The sequence below is a fragment of the Petromyzon marinus genome, chromosome 42 (genome assembly GCF_048934315.1).
Source record: "Petromyzon marinus isolate PM22_M1 ecotype Great Lakes invasive population chromosome 42, UKy_Petmar_22M1.pri1.0, whole genome shotgun sequence".
Classification (NCBI taxonomy): Eukaryota; Metazoa; Chordata; class Hyperoartia; order Petromyzontiformes; family Petromyzontidae; genus Petromyzon; species Petromyzon marinus.
Genome location: NC_133708.1, coordinates 6,504,223 through 6,519,458, shown reverse-complemented (window position 1 = coordinate 6,519,458; position 15,236 = coordinate 6,504,223). Strand labels below are relative to the sequence as shown.

Genomic DNA, 15,236 nt, shown 5'->3' with positions numbered 1-15,236 from the left:
GAGATAGGTGAGGTCATCGTCTCTCTGGGGTGGCAGATGGGGGGCAATAAAATTAGTGGTGCCTCACGGGAAGTCAACAGTGGTTGTCCGATAGATAAACTGGCTCCGATATAGAAACATGGAATTTCGGCGCTTTTTCTCTCGTCAAGATACAATGCGTTATCAGTGGACAGGCTAAAATAAGGAAGATCGATCCATCAGGCATACTCGATTGTTGACTGTTCGAAGAGCTGGTCACCGTCTCGAGCAATTTTGTTTATCGGCTAAGGAGGGGAAGTGTTGTTACCGGTTGGCGCGTGAGCCTGAGAGGGGCCGGATTTACACCCCGTGGCACCGCGTGGCATCGCGCGGCAACGCACGGCACCACGCGGTGCCGCTGCTCACTTTACACGTGGCCAGCGCCCAGGCTGGGTTTCAGTCTTGACCTCAAATCGCCTTCCCGAGGGCAGCAGACATTAGCACTGGTGAAATGGGCTCAGGCCCTTATAGTGAAATGGGCTCAGGTCCTTATAGAGGAATACTGTAGACTTTAAACAAACTATTAAAATATTGTCGACGTATTTGTGTATACATACGGTTGTGGAAATGTTCCGGTACGTCACGCAGGCACCTCTCCCGACACCAAACACGTGCCTAACGGGCACTTGAGAAGAAGAACGGTTCCTATTCCTACGCTGCCATGTTTTCATAGAGGGGAAACAAGGTGTGTGTGTGTGTGTGTTTAGTGCGAGGGTGTGAAAGTCAACTCGAGTTCGATTCCTGCTCACAGCCAACACCAGTGATGATTATCTGAACCAGTCTGGACCGCCCGTAACTTGAGTACCTGGTGCAATGTGTAAACTGCCACTAGGGAGACAAAGGCAGCCGGATGTGATGCTGGCCACCCACTCCCTCGTGTGCCATGCAGGCCTAAATTGGTGCACGCAAACAGCACTAGCCCCAACAGTCTCAGGTTGTAATAGGGATCTTTGTATGTGTGTATACCTATCGTCACGTTTGCGGTGCGTCAATCAATACCCTGGACAACCACTGCAAGCGAGATGCTCCCTCTCAAATAAACAAGTGAAGAGTGTTCCGCCTGCTACACCTTTGTCGATTTTGGGAGCCTTCCCAGAATAGCCGTCGGAAGACAGCCGACGGCAGCCCACGGTGTTATCATTCTCAAAGAATTTCAGGTTAATGAAATAAAAAATAAATCCAGGTTACACGCAGCCCAGGCTCTGGAAACTGCAGTAGCAGCATAACGTTGATAAAGTACACAATTGCGGCATGTACCACACAACTCGCACTACAAACATTGCTAAAGCCGCGCCAACCCACTTTGCTGTAACTTTACAGAAAGTAACACTAGTTTATGTTGACAGTTACCGAAGACTTACATATACAAATACATGTAGCCGCGTAATTTGTGAAGGCAATGGCTGCGAATGAAACACTTAACAAGGCCAGCGCAAGAGCGTGATGGGCAGCGGTGGCTATTGAAGCCAAACTTTCATGCTTATGCCGATGCTCCCACATGGCACCAGGTACTCAATTTATGCTGAGGCTGCCGAGGGGAGGCCCTGGATGGATTCCGACACCACTTGCCACCGATGTTGACCAGGAATAAATCCCAAGTAGCTGGCATCGTGGCGCAGCGTGCACCGTTGCTTCACCACTCTCCACTTCTCACACGCATGAGCACGGTGACGTCGCCGTAGCACTTGTGCCAGGCTAGGTACACAATAAGGCCGCCACGTGATGTGTGGAAGGCCCACAGGCAGCAGGTTATGGATGGGACAGACCTCGGCATTATGGGCTGACTGAGATAACTGGCAGATGCACACACACGCTATACACACTGCTGATACATACATACGCAAATAATCATATTTCTGTAAATCGCATAGGCAGGAAGACATGGATCTCTTTCTAGTTTTCCCCAATGCCTGTTTCATGGTTTCCAATGGTTATCCGCTTCATCTCAACAAACCCCTTGCACTTGGGATTTGAGCGCCACTGCCTCTGTGACAATGGCAGCACCTCCATCATTGCCAAGAGAAGCTGCAACCCGATCCACGCCCTACACGCAGCACACCCACAAAGAGGTTTCGACATGGCACGATCCATCAGTGTCTCACAGCTGTCCCGAACGCACCCTGTAGCACCGTCACTGTACATCTCATTTGGCGATGCTGCTTCCGCTGGAGTTGCTGCACGAACACACTCAACGCAAATCTCAACACATTCGTCGATGACACCGTGGCCCTGAAAAGGCTTAGTAAATAATAGGTGGCGTTTTGGGCAATGGCCTTTTCTTCAGAGCACACAGGGAGCACATACCGTTCCGGCTGCTCTCCATGCATCTGCTATGAAGGGACATTGCGTGAAAAGGCGGCTATTATAAACGTATCTTTTGAGGGAGTGTTATTGATAAGTATGTTGAGTTTTTTTTTATCACGGTACAGATTGAATTCAAACAGTTCATTAATTAGAAATTATGAATTTAACGCCTTCATTTTTGAAGCAACCGTTTCTAAGTTTTGTTGGTCACCGACTCATCACCATCATCACCAGCCATGATCAATCCACTGCTGGATGAGGGCCTCCCATGCATGAGCTGTCGGCATCCCTCACAATCCCGATGTAATAATACAACTAGCATCTGCACACGAGCCGATTCCATCGCTCCATCTCTCCACAAAGGAAGAGCCATCGGGCGCCAACAGAAATATTGGCGATATCTATTGGTCAGTGAATATCTGCTAATTAATGCAGCCGGCTGTCAGTGTGGTTAGGGTAGCCAAGTGAAAAGCCCACTCATCTGGCACCAAATCTGGCACTGAACCCGGGACACCAACAACAACAATCGCCATTCACCACTAAGTGGCGGTGACGTCACCACGTGGCTTGTGCCAGCCTATGAACTGTGCATCGGCGCTGCCCTCTCACCACCAAGCGAGCGTCAGCAGCCATGTGGAGAGTCGCGAGTTCAAATGGCGCTCGGGGGTCGATTCACCCATCAATCCCTTTAGGTTCAACCAAGCCGGTTCGGGCACATGGCAAGTCAAGAGGAGTTGTCAATTTGGACTCATTCATTTTACTCGTCAATATCCTCCACTGGCTCAGGTCCACCCATAGACATGAGCTCCTCGCTGCGCTCAAGACGGTCAGGGGGACTCGTGACTTTCAATGGAAAGTTATCCCACAGCAGCCACAAACACCGAGCGTTTAGCCACAGTTCTGTGTTGTCAAGTGTCTCACAGGTGCAGCGTTTGGTACAGCGGTTAGCGCACTGTGCTACGAACTCTGAGACCGAGCTTGATTCCCAGCCACGGCTAACATCAGTGGCGAGTGAAACCTGAACTGGCCCTGGGCGCCTTCCTCTTCACCTTATCGCACCGATCAGCGTGGATAAGTATGGTCAAACCACCAGCATGGCCGATATGGCATGGGGAGGACTTCATCCAGCAGCGGATTCACAAAGGACTGGAAATTATTATTATGATTATTATTACATGAAGTATGGCACGATCTTTTTCCTTCTCTCTTTTTCGTAGCATTAAAAACGTAGCTCATAACACATTAATTACAAGTCGGTAACAAACGAATGTTGAACGTGAACAGCTGCAGAATATTCATAATTATCGGTGCAAGGCAAGTGGTGGTAATTGTGCTGCAGCGCCACAAAACCCATTACCGACCTCACAGGAGAGCTCCCAGGGTTCGACCCCTACTTAGGAAACCGTGCTCAGCACGAAACCGCTGCAGAGCTGCGCTTGGCCACACGACAAAAGAAGATAAAGTACAAGGCAGCATTGTGAACGCTTGCAAGTATTCTTCACATTTGGAAGTTCGCGCCGAGATGGCGATTGGCAGCAATGATAACGGCTCAAGGTCAATGGAATATGCTAATCTTGACGAAACGCCTTTTCTTTGGGGATTACGGCCCGTTACTGTACAAATCAATGCATGCCAAATGCAATTACGAACCACAAGGCAAGCACAGCAGTCACAGAGTCAATGCAAATGTAGACGTGCTGGTGTGAGACCTATTCATCCTGCAGCTCATGGTAACTGATAAAAAAAACTAAGAAAAATATCCCACCGTATGGCCTTAGCAGATTGTTGGGGGGTGAGCTGTTAGCGAGCACCTACAAAGGTCGGCACGGCACACGAAGAGGTGGGCGGCCAGCACCACGCCCGGCCACCATTGTCTACCCAGTGCTGATATTTACACACCTCACCAGATACTCATTTAAAGCCGAGTCGACCTTGGGGAGGCCCAGGACCGGTTCAGATATTCATCACGGATGTTGATCTAATGTATATGGCCTGATGTATATGCGGCAATGGGATGGAAGGTGGTGAAGCTATGGGGTAGAAGTGTGTGGGGCAATGAGATGGGAGTCAGCAGGGAGGCAGGCAGTAAGTTAACCCATTGAGACAGGCACACAGACACAAGGACATAGATACGGAGATGCAGAGCGACGTGGATAGAGATACGGAGAGATACCTGACGAGACGGAGACGCTCGACTGTTCAGCAGCCACAACAGTGCCGGTACATATTGTAATTATTTATGTCCTGGGCTTCAAAGGAGGCCCGAGATTAGCCTAAAACACATGGGGGATGGGGGGGGACATCTGCCAAGTTTGATGGAGAGGCTCTGCCACTTCTGCTTGAACCGATGACGTCGGTGGTGCTGGGCTCAGGAGGTAAAATCCTCAGCCACCCAGCATCCGTTATTGTGGCAGCCATCTAAATATAGGTCAGATGTGCCAATGCGATTAGCGCGTGCGTGTGGGACAATGTGTTTACTGAATGTGCACCATTGCCAGCAAGCCACCGCCTGCCTGCCTGCTTACAAGGAGATCCTGTTTTGAACTGCGTTTGTTTAAGTTTGGATTTCACCGCCATAATTACAAGGTGTGCAACAATTAGTATTTTGTTTTTTTTATTGCGGCAATTGATTAAATCGCTGGGGGTTGAACCTCCCACGTCTACCAATCACGACCCTCCGTGCCTTCAGAACCACGTCATTAGGTGCAGGAGCTGATCTGTCAAAGGCACAGGGCCCACGTGCTATTCAGTCAGGACACATATCTAATAGAGGGGGGGGGTCCTTACCTGGAAACATTTGGCTGTTCACCAGCATTGGTTCAAGCGAGCCTAGCTCCAAGACAATGAAAGTCGAAATTGGTCCAGAGTTTGCTTGCGTTGAACCAGCACTGCTGATACCGTGCACTCTCCCAGAAGACTATGCGGCTGATGGGACTTAAATAATAATAGCGATGCAACGCCATTACCTCCCTGGGGTGGGAGGGTGTTTGGGAGGAGGAGAGGCAACGGGGCGAGGTTCTCATGACATTATCCAGTGCATGGGAACCTTGGTTAATATCAGCCGGACTGGGCCCAAATTCGTCAGATCTCAGAAGCTAAGTGGGGGTTGAGCCTGGATCGTGCCTGGATGGGTGACCAAAAAAGTCCGAAGGATTCCTCTGGGGCATACGCTGTGGGCAGCAGAGGACAGGGGAGCAAAATCCATTGTTGTATTGTACTTCTACGCTCCAGTGTCTATGCTCCCTACCTGAACTAAACCGCACTGACAACAGCAAAAAACTCAACACGTTCATCAATAACGCTGCGGCCTTAATTGAAAAATATACAATAGGCAACATTTTGGGTAATAACCCTTCTTCAAAAGGCGGTCATTTGTATGTGCTATGAAGAACGGCTGTTGCCCAAAATGTAAGGTGTGGTCAGATCAGTCTCACAACCCACACCGTGCGGGAGAGCTCTTCATCCAGCAGTGGGGTTGACGGAAGGCCTGTACAGGTGGGTACGTTGCTCAGTGGGCTGCCTGCCTCGCCGTGCTGCAGCAGTGAGAGGGACGGTGCGCGGTTTCCATGACATTCCCGCAGACGCTGCTCCCTCGTCTTCGCGTGTCACAGGAGTAACTCGAACCCCGAATGATGTCACAGCGAGGTTACGGTGGCAGCGCCCTCCAGCCGTAGACTCAGATTTGTTCACAAGCAATATGATGATAATGAGGGCATTCGGTATTTGTGCCAGGCATTTGGTATTTGTGCCAGGCTTATAGCGCAAGGCAACCACGAAAGAAGGTGCTGCTGTGCTTCCCAAATCAGTAATTTGCAGGTAATTTTTATTTACTTAGAAAATTTGGACCACAATGGGCTACGTCGTTTCAAAATGACATCACGGGATATTAAACATCCACTGTGAAGCTGACCGCGCGTATTTTACGGTTTACTACATCCGCAGTAATAACCAAGGTGGCCTCTCAGATGCCAACCGCGAACCTCCGCAAAGAGCATCGAACGCGTTGCAGCTGGGCTGCCCCGGCCAAGTCGATGATGAAGATCAAACTCGTGCCAGACGGGCCGAGCTGTAAGCCACACAGCCTGGGTGTACGTACAAGTATGCCACGCACTCGTAGTTTGGCCTGCCCGTGACCATAAACGATGACAGAATAATCGTCAGCGTCGCCGTGGAGACTTTAAGTAGCTAAATATATAAGCGAGCAATACACCGCATTCCACATACAGTGAGGGAAAAAAGTATTTGATCCCCTGCTGATTTTGTACGTTTGCCCACTGACAAAAAAATTATCAGTCTATAATTTTAATGGTAAGTTTGTTTGAACAGTGAGAGACAGAATAAAAAAAATCCGGAAAAACGCATGTCAAAAATGTTATAAATTGATTTGCATTTTAATGAGGGAAATAATTTTTTGACCCCTCTGCAAAACATGACTTAGTACTTGATGGCAAAACCCTTGTTGGCAATCAGAGGTCAGACGTTTCTTGTAGTTGGCCACCAGGTTTGCACACATCTCAGGAGGGATTTTGTCCCACTCCTCTTTGCAGATCTTCTCCAAGTCATTAAGGTTTCGAGGCTGACGTTTGGCAACTTGAACCTTCAGCTCCTTCCACAGATTTTCTATGGGATTAAGGTCTGGAGACTGGCTAGGCCACTCCAGGACCTTAATGTGCTTCTTCGTGAGCCACTCCTTTGTTGCCTTGGCCATGTGTTTTGGGTCATTGTCATTCTGGAATACCCATCCACGACCCATTTTCAATGCCCTGGCTGAGGGAAGGAGGTTCTCACCCAAGATTTGACGGTACATGGCCCCGTCCATCGTCCCTTTGATGCGGTGAAGTTGTCCTGTCCCCTTAGCAGAAAAACACCCCCAAAGCATAATGTTTCCACCGTTCTCATGATCATTGCAACTCCACGAGGTAAGATCTTGCATGGAGCCCCAGGCCGAGGGAGATTGACAGATCTTTTGTGTTTCTTCCATTTGCGAATAATCGCACCAACTGTTGTCACCTTCTCACCAAGCTGCTTGGCAATGGTCTTGTAGCCCATTTTAGCCTTGTGTAGGTCTACAATCTTGTCCCTGACATTCTTGGAGAGCTCTTTGGTCTTGGCCATGGTGGAGAGTTTGGTATCTGATTGATTGATTGCTTCTGTGGACAGGTGTCTTATACAGACAACAAGCTGAGATTAGGAGCACTCCCTTTAAGAGTGTGCTCCTAATCTCAGCTCGTTACCTGTATAAAAGACACCTGGGAGCCAGAAATCTTTCTGATTGAGAGGGGGTCAAATACTTATTTCCCTCATTAAAATGCAAATCAATTTATAACATTTTTGACATGCGTTTTTCTGGATTTTGTTGCTATTCTGTTTCTCACTGTTCAAATAAACCTACCATTAAAATTATAGACTGCTCATTTCTTTGTCAATGGGCAAACGTACAAAATCAGCAGGGGATCAAATACTTTTTCCCCTGACTGTACCATATCTCGGTCCCTCTACACACACCATGAAACTATGTTTTACACATCTCATCAGTCACACGGTCTTCTGGACACGCATGATTTTAGCAGCAGTGGTTTCAACATAAGCAAACTCTGGACTGGTTCCCGACATTAGGTGTGTCATTGGCCAGGCTTGCACATACGAAAATGTTATCAGGCAGGGGCAGTTGGGCAGGCAGTTAATGGGTGGGGAAGCTGTGCGGTCAGCGACCACCAAAATCAGCAAGATCTCTGAACTCGAGATAATGTAAAACGACAGTGTCACCGACCTAGCCACCGTGCATAGCAGGCGGCCCATCTGCTATGCCACGGAGATAATGCTAAGCAAACAGACGCATGTTAGCTTTGCATCGTTTTCAGTTAACATTGTTATCGTCACTCACAAAAGCTGGCCATGTTGTGCCAACGCCGCAGCCTTAACTCTAAATTTGAAAAACGTTCCTGGATTTGTGCGATTAAATTACAACCGTCTCTTCCTGCACCAGCTGTGCTAAAGACTGGCGCCTTTTTTGTTGTTCAGAATATAACAACCACGCAATTAAATCAGCAGAGAGACTTTATTTGAGAACTGTCTACACAACACTGAAAATAAACATTTTGGGCCCCATATTGTTCATGGTTGTTTAAACTTTTGCACATGACTTCCGAAAAACCCCAGTGGCAAACTTTTGTGAAGCCGTACATTGCTGATGAGGCTCACTGAAAGCGAAACTTGACAACGGTCTATGGTTACATGGTTTACTAACCCGACTGGGATCAATTTGAAAATAATGCTTACGCATGATGGGATTACACAGTTTCCTTTAACCATTTGTATAACCGTGTAGACAAACAGGACTCAACATCTCTCTGGGAAGGCAAATAACAGATCTGAGTGTGGGACGTTAGCTAGGAGAAAAAACATCCCAACCATACATGGACACAAATATGGGCCAGCCTGTAAGCAGATTAAGTTCGTACAGTACCTCGCTGCTCAAACAAGCATAGGGGGCATCCCTCACTCCACTGGTGGCCCGAGCCAGTAGTGGAAATACCACACTCCCATGGCAAGACCCAGCGTCTCCACAGAAGACCACAGACCACCGAGCCCACTCGCTCCTTAGTTTCCCACGGGCAGTACCTCGTTGCTCCGCAAATGGCCGTCTCGCTAACCTGAACGACTCCATCTTTGGGCGAGTCACTGATCCTTTCTCGAGGCCACGGCAAAGTAGCCGGCGGTGGGGCCCTCCACGCGGCGCCCGACACGGAGCGATGCCGGTTTGTCCTCACGGCGCGCGTCAACAGCCTCAAAAACGGGCATGGGAACGCAGGTGACGACCATCGCTCACGCGCAAAGAGGATTACGTGTGGTGTTTTCGGAACGCGGCGTTTGCTTTTGCAACGAGGTGACGGCAAAGCCGGGCACGCGCCGCGCGCACCACGAGGCGAGCGGGGGGTGCGGCCACAAGGCCCTCTGAGTTCACGAGCTCATGAGACAACGCGGGGGCGATGTGGTTAAGAGGTTTCGGGATATCGAGGTAGTACCAGCAGTGGATTCATCACGGTTGATGATACCGTTATGGGCCAGTGAGGCAGCGATGTCTCTCTCATTTTGTCCACTTGCCAGGAGGCTGTGGTGATATTGCACGACTGCAGTTTTACGTTCCACGAATCTCTCGTCGCCCGCTGTAATTGCTGTCAAGTTCACACACTCACCCTCGCTCACCCTCACCTTCACCCTCACCCCATTCTAACACTCAAAGTCTATCACACTAACAAACATGACCAACATTCTCCCACCCTCACCCCCCACCCTCATATCTCATGCCAGGGACGTCGCGATGCGTAGAGTCTTTGATGAATATTGCTTAAGGCTAATGATACTTGAAACGTGCATGTAAAAATCAACGAATCATGCTAATAATGTGTTAATTGTATGCTAATAATACGTTCAGGCTAATTGGGGCAAATTAAAGGATACTGACAAGACAGAAAACTAACAGATACACAACACATAGCAATGACGTCAAAAAGAGACACACACAAACTTGAATATTGAATGAAACGGCAACCTCGAATATCATGAAGTTCACTGCTGGGGTGAGAACTACGATAGCCCTGACACACCCCATTCACCTACAGGCCCTCGCCGCTCACTCCCTCCTCGCCATCATCACAACGCCCTCGAATCCACATCCGAAAATCCTCTCCCGTTGCTCACCTCACCCTCAAATCCTTCCCCTCACTCTCAAACCCTCACTTCTTATATACGTTATCCCCTCACCTTTAAACCCTTACCCTCCTCACCTCACCGTTCAACCGGAATCCTCACGCTTTCCACCTCATCCTCAAATCCGCTCACCATCACGACTCATCCTCAAACCCCTCACTCTAAACCTGAAATCCTCACCCTCTCACACGGTCCCTCACAAGTCATCTCACTGTCACTCACCCGGACCTCCATACTGTAGAGACCCACCGAGACAATCACCTTTCTCCTGGAAGTCCGGGACACGTTAAACAGCACTCACACCATCACCCCAACACGCACACCATCACCCAACACTCACACCATCACCCCAACACTCACATCATGACCCAACACTCACACCATCACCCAACACTCACACCACACACTCACACCATCACCCAACACTCACACCATCACCCTAACACTCACACCATCACTCCAACACTCACACCATCACCGAACACTAGCACCATCACCCAACACTCACACCATCACCCAACACTCACACCATCACCCAACACTCACACCATCACCACACACTCACACCATCACCCCAACACTCACAACATCACCCACACTCACACCATCACCCAACACTCAAACCATCACCCCAACACTCACACCATCACCACACACTCACACCATCACCCAACACTCACACCATGACCCCAACACTCACACCATGACCCAACACTCACACCATTACACCAACACCCAACACACACCATCACCACACACTCACACCATCACCCAACACTCACACCATCACATCTCCACCTCACACCATCACCCAACACTCACCCCATCACCCAACACTCACACCATCACCCAACACTCACACCATCACCCCAACACTCACAACATAACCCACACTCACACCATCACCCACACTCACACCATCACCCAACACTCACACCATCACCCAACACTCACACCATCACATCTCCACCTCACACTACAACATCACCCAACACTCACACCATCACATCTCCACCTCACACTACACCATCACCCCAACACTCACATCATCACACCTCCACCTCACACCATCACCCAACACTCACACCATCACCCAACACTCACACCATCACACCATCACATTTCCAACTCACACTACAACATCACCCCAACACTCACACCATCACAGCTCCACCTCACACTACTACATCACTCACCCTCACACCATCACATCTCCACCTCACACAACATCACCCCAAAACTCACACCATCACCCAACACTCACACCATCACAGAATCACATCTCCACCTCACACTACAACATCACTCACACTACAACATCACCCCAACACTCACACCATCACACCATCACATCTCCACACCGGGACCCACCTCGTCACAACCCCTCACACCGGGACCCCCCTCGTCACACCCCCTCACACCGGGACCCACCTCGTCACAACCCCTCACACCGGGACCCCCCTCGTCACACCCCCTCACACCGGGACCCACCTCGTCACAACCCCTCACACCGGGACCCCCCTCGTCACATCCCCTCACACCGGGACCCACCTCGTCACAACCCCTCACACCGGGACCCCCCTCGTCACACCCCCTCACACCGGGACCCACCTCGTCACACCCCCTCACACCGGGACCCACCTCGTCACAACCCCTCACACCGGGACCCCCCTCGTCACATCCCCTCACACCGGGACCCCCCTCGTCACAACCCCTCACACGGGGACCCACCTCGTCACAACCCCTCACACGGGGACCCACCTCGTCACAACCCCTCACACGGGGACCCACCTCGTCACAACCCCTCACACGGGGACCCACCTCGTCACAACCCCTCACACCGGGACCCCCCTCGTCACACCCCCTCACACCGGGACCCACCTCGTCACAACCCCTCACACCGGGACCCCCCTCGTCACACCCCCTCACACCGGGACCCACCTCGTCACAACCCCTCACACCGGGACCCCCCACGTCACATCCCCTCACACCGGGACCCACCTCGTCACAACCCCTCACACCGGGACCCCCCTCGTCACACCCCCTCACACCGGGACCCACCTCGTCACAACCCCTCACACCGGGACCCCCCTCGTCACACCCCCTCACACCGGGACCCACCTCGTCACAACCCCTCACACCGGGACCCCCCTCGTCACATCCCCTCACACCGGGACCCACCTCGTCACAACCCCTCACACCGGGACCCACCTCGTCACAACCCCTCACACCGAGACCCACCTCGTCACATCCCCTCACACCGGGGCTCACGCCAGCGCTCCAACCAGAATGCCACTCAACCCCATCCTCCTCGCCATCACAACAACAACACCATCGTCTAGCGTGCACGCTCACCCACATGTCACCACCCTCATCCTTAAAATATCAACATGGATCAGCAGACAAGCCAACCCGTCCCCATCAACACATCCACATAAACAAAATAACAACATGGATCAGCAGACAGGCCAACCCGTCCCCATCAACACATCCACATAAACAAAATAACAAGTCCACCCATCGGCACCACGGCCTTCTTGGGAGTGCAATTACAGCAAATTCAGCCGCATTCATCCAATAGCAAAGACAACACCTCACTAGCGAACCCTCACCCACACATCACCATCATCACCATCACCCCACTCATCGGCCACTCACACTCGCCCAGGCATCGCGGGTGTCATCCCAGCGAGGACGCCGAGCAGCCGGTTGACGATGAAGGGGTGTACGACATGTGATGATGCTGATGGGGATGACGATACCTCTCGCTCGCCCTCGTGTCTCTGTGTCCCTGAGTCTCCTTGTCCCCGTGTCTTTGTGTCTCCGGGACCCGCTGTCTCATCCACCCGACTCCTTCATGCACAAAAGCGACGCGACCGCGTGGGCAGAGCCTGATCCCGGAGCGGATCCCCAGCGCGTGTATCCTGGAGCGGATTCCCAGAGCCTGGAGCACGGAGCAATTTCCCAGAGCCTGATCCCGGAGCGGATCCCCAGCGCGTGTATCCTGGAGCGAATTCCCAGAGCCTGGTGCACGGAGCAAACTCCCAGAGCCTGATCCCGGAGCGGATCCCCAGCGCGTGTATCCTGGAGCGGATTCCCAGAGCCTGGAGCACGGAGCAAATTCCCAGAGCCTGATCCCGGAGCGGATCCCCAGCGCGTGTATCCTGGAGCGGATTCCCAGAGCCTGGTGCACGAGCAAACTCCCAGAGCCTGATCCCGGAGCGGATCCCCAGCCCGTGTATCCTGGAGCGGATTCCCAGAGCCTGGAGCCCGGAGCAAACTCCCAGAGCCTGATCCCGGAACGGATCCCCAGCGCGTGTATCCTGGAGCGGATTCCCAGAGCCTGGTGCACGGAGCAAATTCCCAGAGTCTGAAGCCCGGAGCGCATTCCTAGAATATGGTGCCCGGAGCAGATTTTAAAAATCTGGAGCCCGGAGCTGATTTCCAGAGTCTGGAGCCCAGAGCGGATTCGTCGCGTTTCGATCCCGGAGCGTATTTATCGCGCATGGATCCTGGAACGTTTACAGCCTTGGCCGTTCGTGGACCCAGGCATGAAGATTCAATAATTACACAAATATAAAACCAGGCGTAGAGCTTCAGGGTGGAGTATAGATTGTGGAGTGTTAAAACCCAATAATAGCCTGTAGCATATGGTGTTTAAACTAGGAGTGGATTATCCTTTACAATGATGGTAAATGAAGTGTTAATCCCGGATTATATATAGACTGGAGAAGAGATAACAGTGTGAAATCCAGGAGCGGATTATCACCAAGGAGGATGGCCTGGAGCATATAGTGTAGCAGTTAAACCAAAGGGGGGAGAATCTAGATTTGAAGTTTTCGTGAGTGCAGGGATCCATATTCTTTGGTTCTTTCGGTAAAGTCACGTAGTTAGAAATAAAGGGGGGTGCATGGAATGACAGCAGACTGGATTCCGCGGACTGGGACTGGAGCGGCAACAATTCGTTAACTTAAAGGAGCATGGCATGTCATATTTAGAGTCAGGTTAGCGGACCCCTTTATTGGAGTGTAGACGTAATTATACCCCAATATCCGGTGTGGCCTACAGGCACGGAATGTGGAGTCTCACAGCCCAGGTTGGCCTTATAGCCTGGAGAATATAATGTATTGAGGCCGAAAGTGTATTTTATCGTGGAGCTTGGAATGTCAAGGCCCATGTCGGATTACATGCCCCCAGAGTGGAACCTGAAGCTGCTCCGATAACCTAAAACCCGGTGTGGATTTTCCAGATGGACTGTAGGATGTCAATGCCCAGAGTCATCAATATAATAAAGTCCACCCCGGGGTTTTAGTTGGAGTGTTAGAGGCCTGGAGCATATTGGGAATACCGTAAGTGGCTTTCCGGTATTGTTCATCCATGCTTTTTTTCCCCACTGTACAGCAGAGCCATGCTAGAGCTGTGCTGGGGCCTTGCCGAGCCAACTTGACAACAATAACTTAAAGGAGCCAGTTCCTTGAATGAACGAGTCGAGGCTAATGTAGATAACGTGGTGAAATTATCCTCAGTGTAATGACTGACGTCGCATGCAATGAACGTGTCATTAATCCCGTCACTGAACTTTCTTGACCCCGAGCCAGATTCACGTGTCTTGCGAGGCCAGCGTATCACGGGTTGCTTTGGTTTTGGCACGGCAAACAGCCAGTGGAAACCCACGATGAGGCCCTCTGATGGCTCGGCTCGGATGTGCCAATGGAAAACGGTCAGCAGTGTCAACCCAGGGTGGGTTGTCGGAAACCCTTGTGCAACAATCACTTCACATGTTGGCTTTATTTGTTGGATGGAGGAGCAAGGAGTGTTGATGGCTTCTGAAGCCTGCGACTCGCAAGAGCTGGCACGGACTCGACAATTACCAAACAGCCTGGTTGATTCACGGCGAACCAATCGTACATTAATTTGAAAGAAAACACGCGGGAGAGATGAAATTGGTAAATTATGGGGAAACTATTATAGGCCAGAAAATCAACGAATTGTAAGCGGCAATGAAGTGACACGGCGAGGTGTGAGCGTCGTTGGGCATGAGCCGAGCTAATGGCCCCCATAGCGTGGACGTGAGGACTCCGCTTATACGGTTATGCCAGAGGCAGACTCTGCAGCAATGATTATTGGTGACTATCGTGTGCTGATGAATTCTGATGGAGACGAAACAGGCCCACAGTTACAATATGGGACCTTTCTTGCCAGTA

General features: G+C 51.0%; 1 protein-coding gene across 1 annotated transcript in view; it reads right to left on the bottom strand.

Annotated features, from left to right (window-relative positions):
• LOC116951315 (monocarboxylate transporter 2-like) overlaps positions 1–13,214 on the bottom strand; it is a 30,578-nt gene extending 17,364 nt beyond the window's left edge. Inside the window, exon 1 of the mRNA XM_032969870.2 lies at positions 12,795–13,214. The gene's annotated coding sequence lies outside the window, so the exon portion shown is untranslated. The remainder of the gene's footprint in view (positions 1–12,794) is intronic.
• Between the last annotated feature and the right edge of the window lie 2,022 nt (positions 13,215–15,236).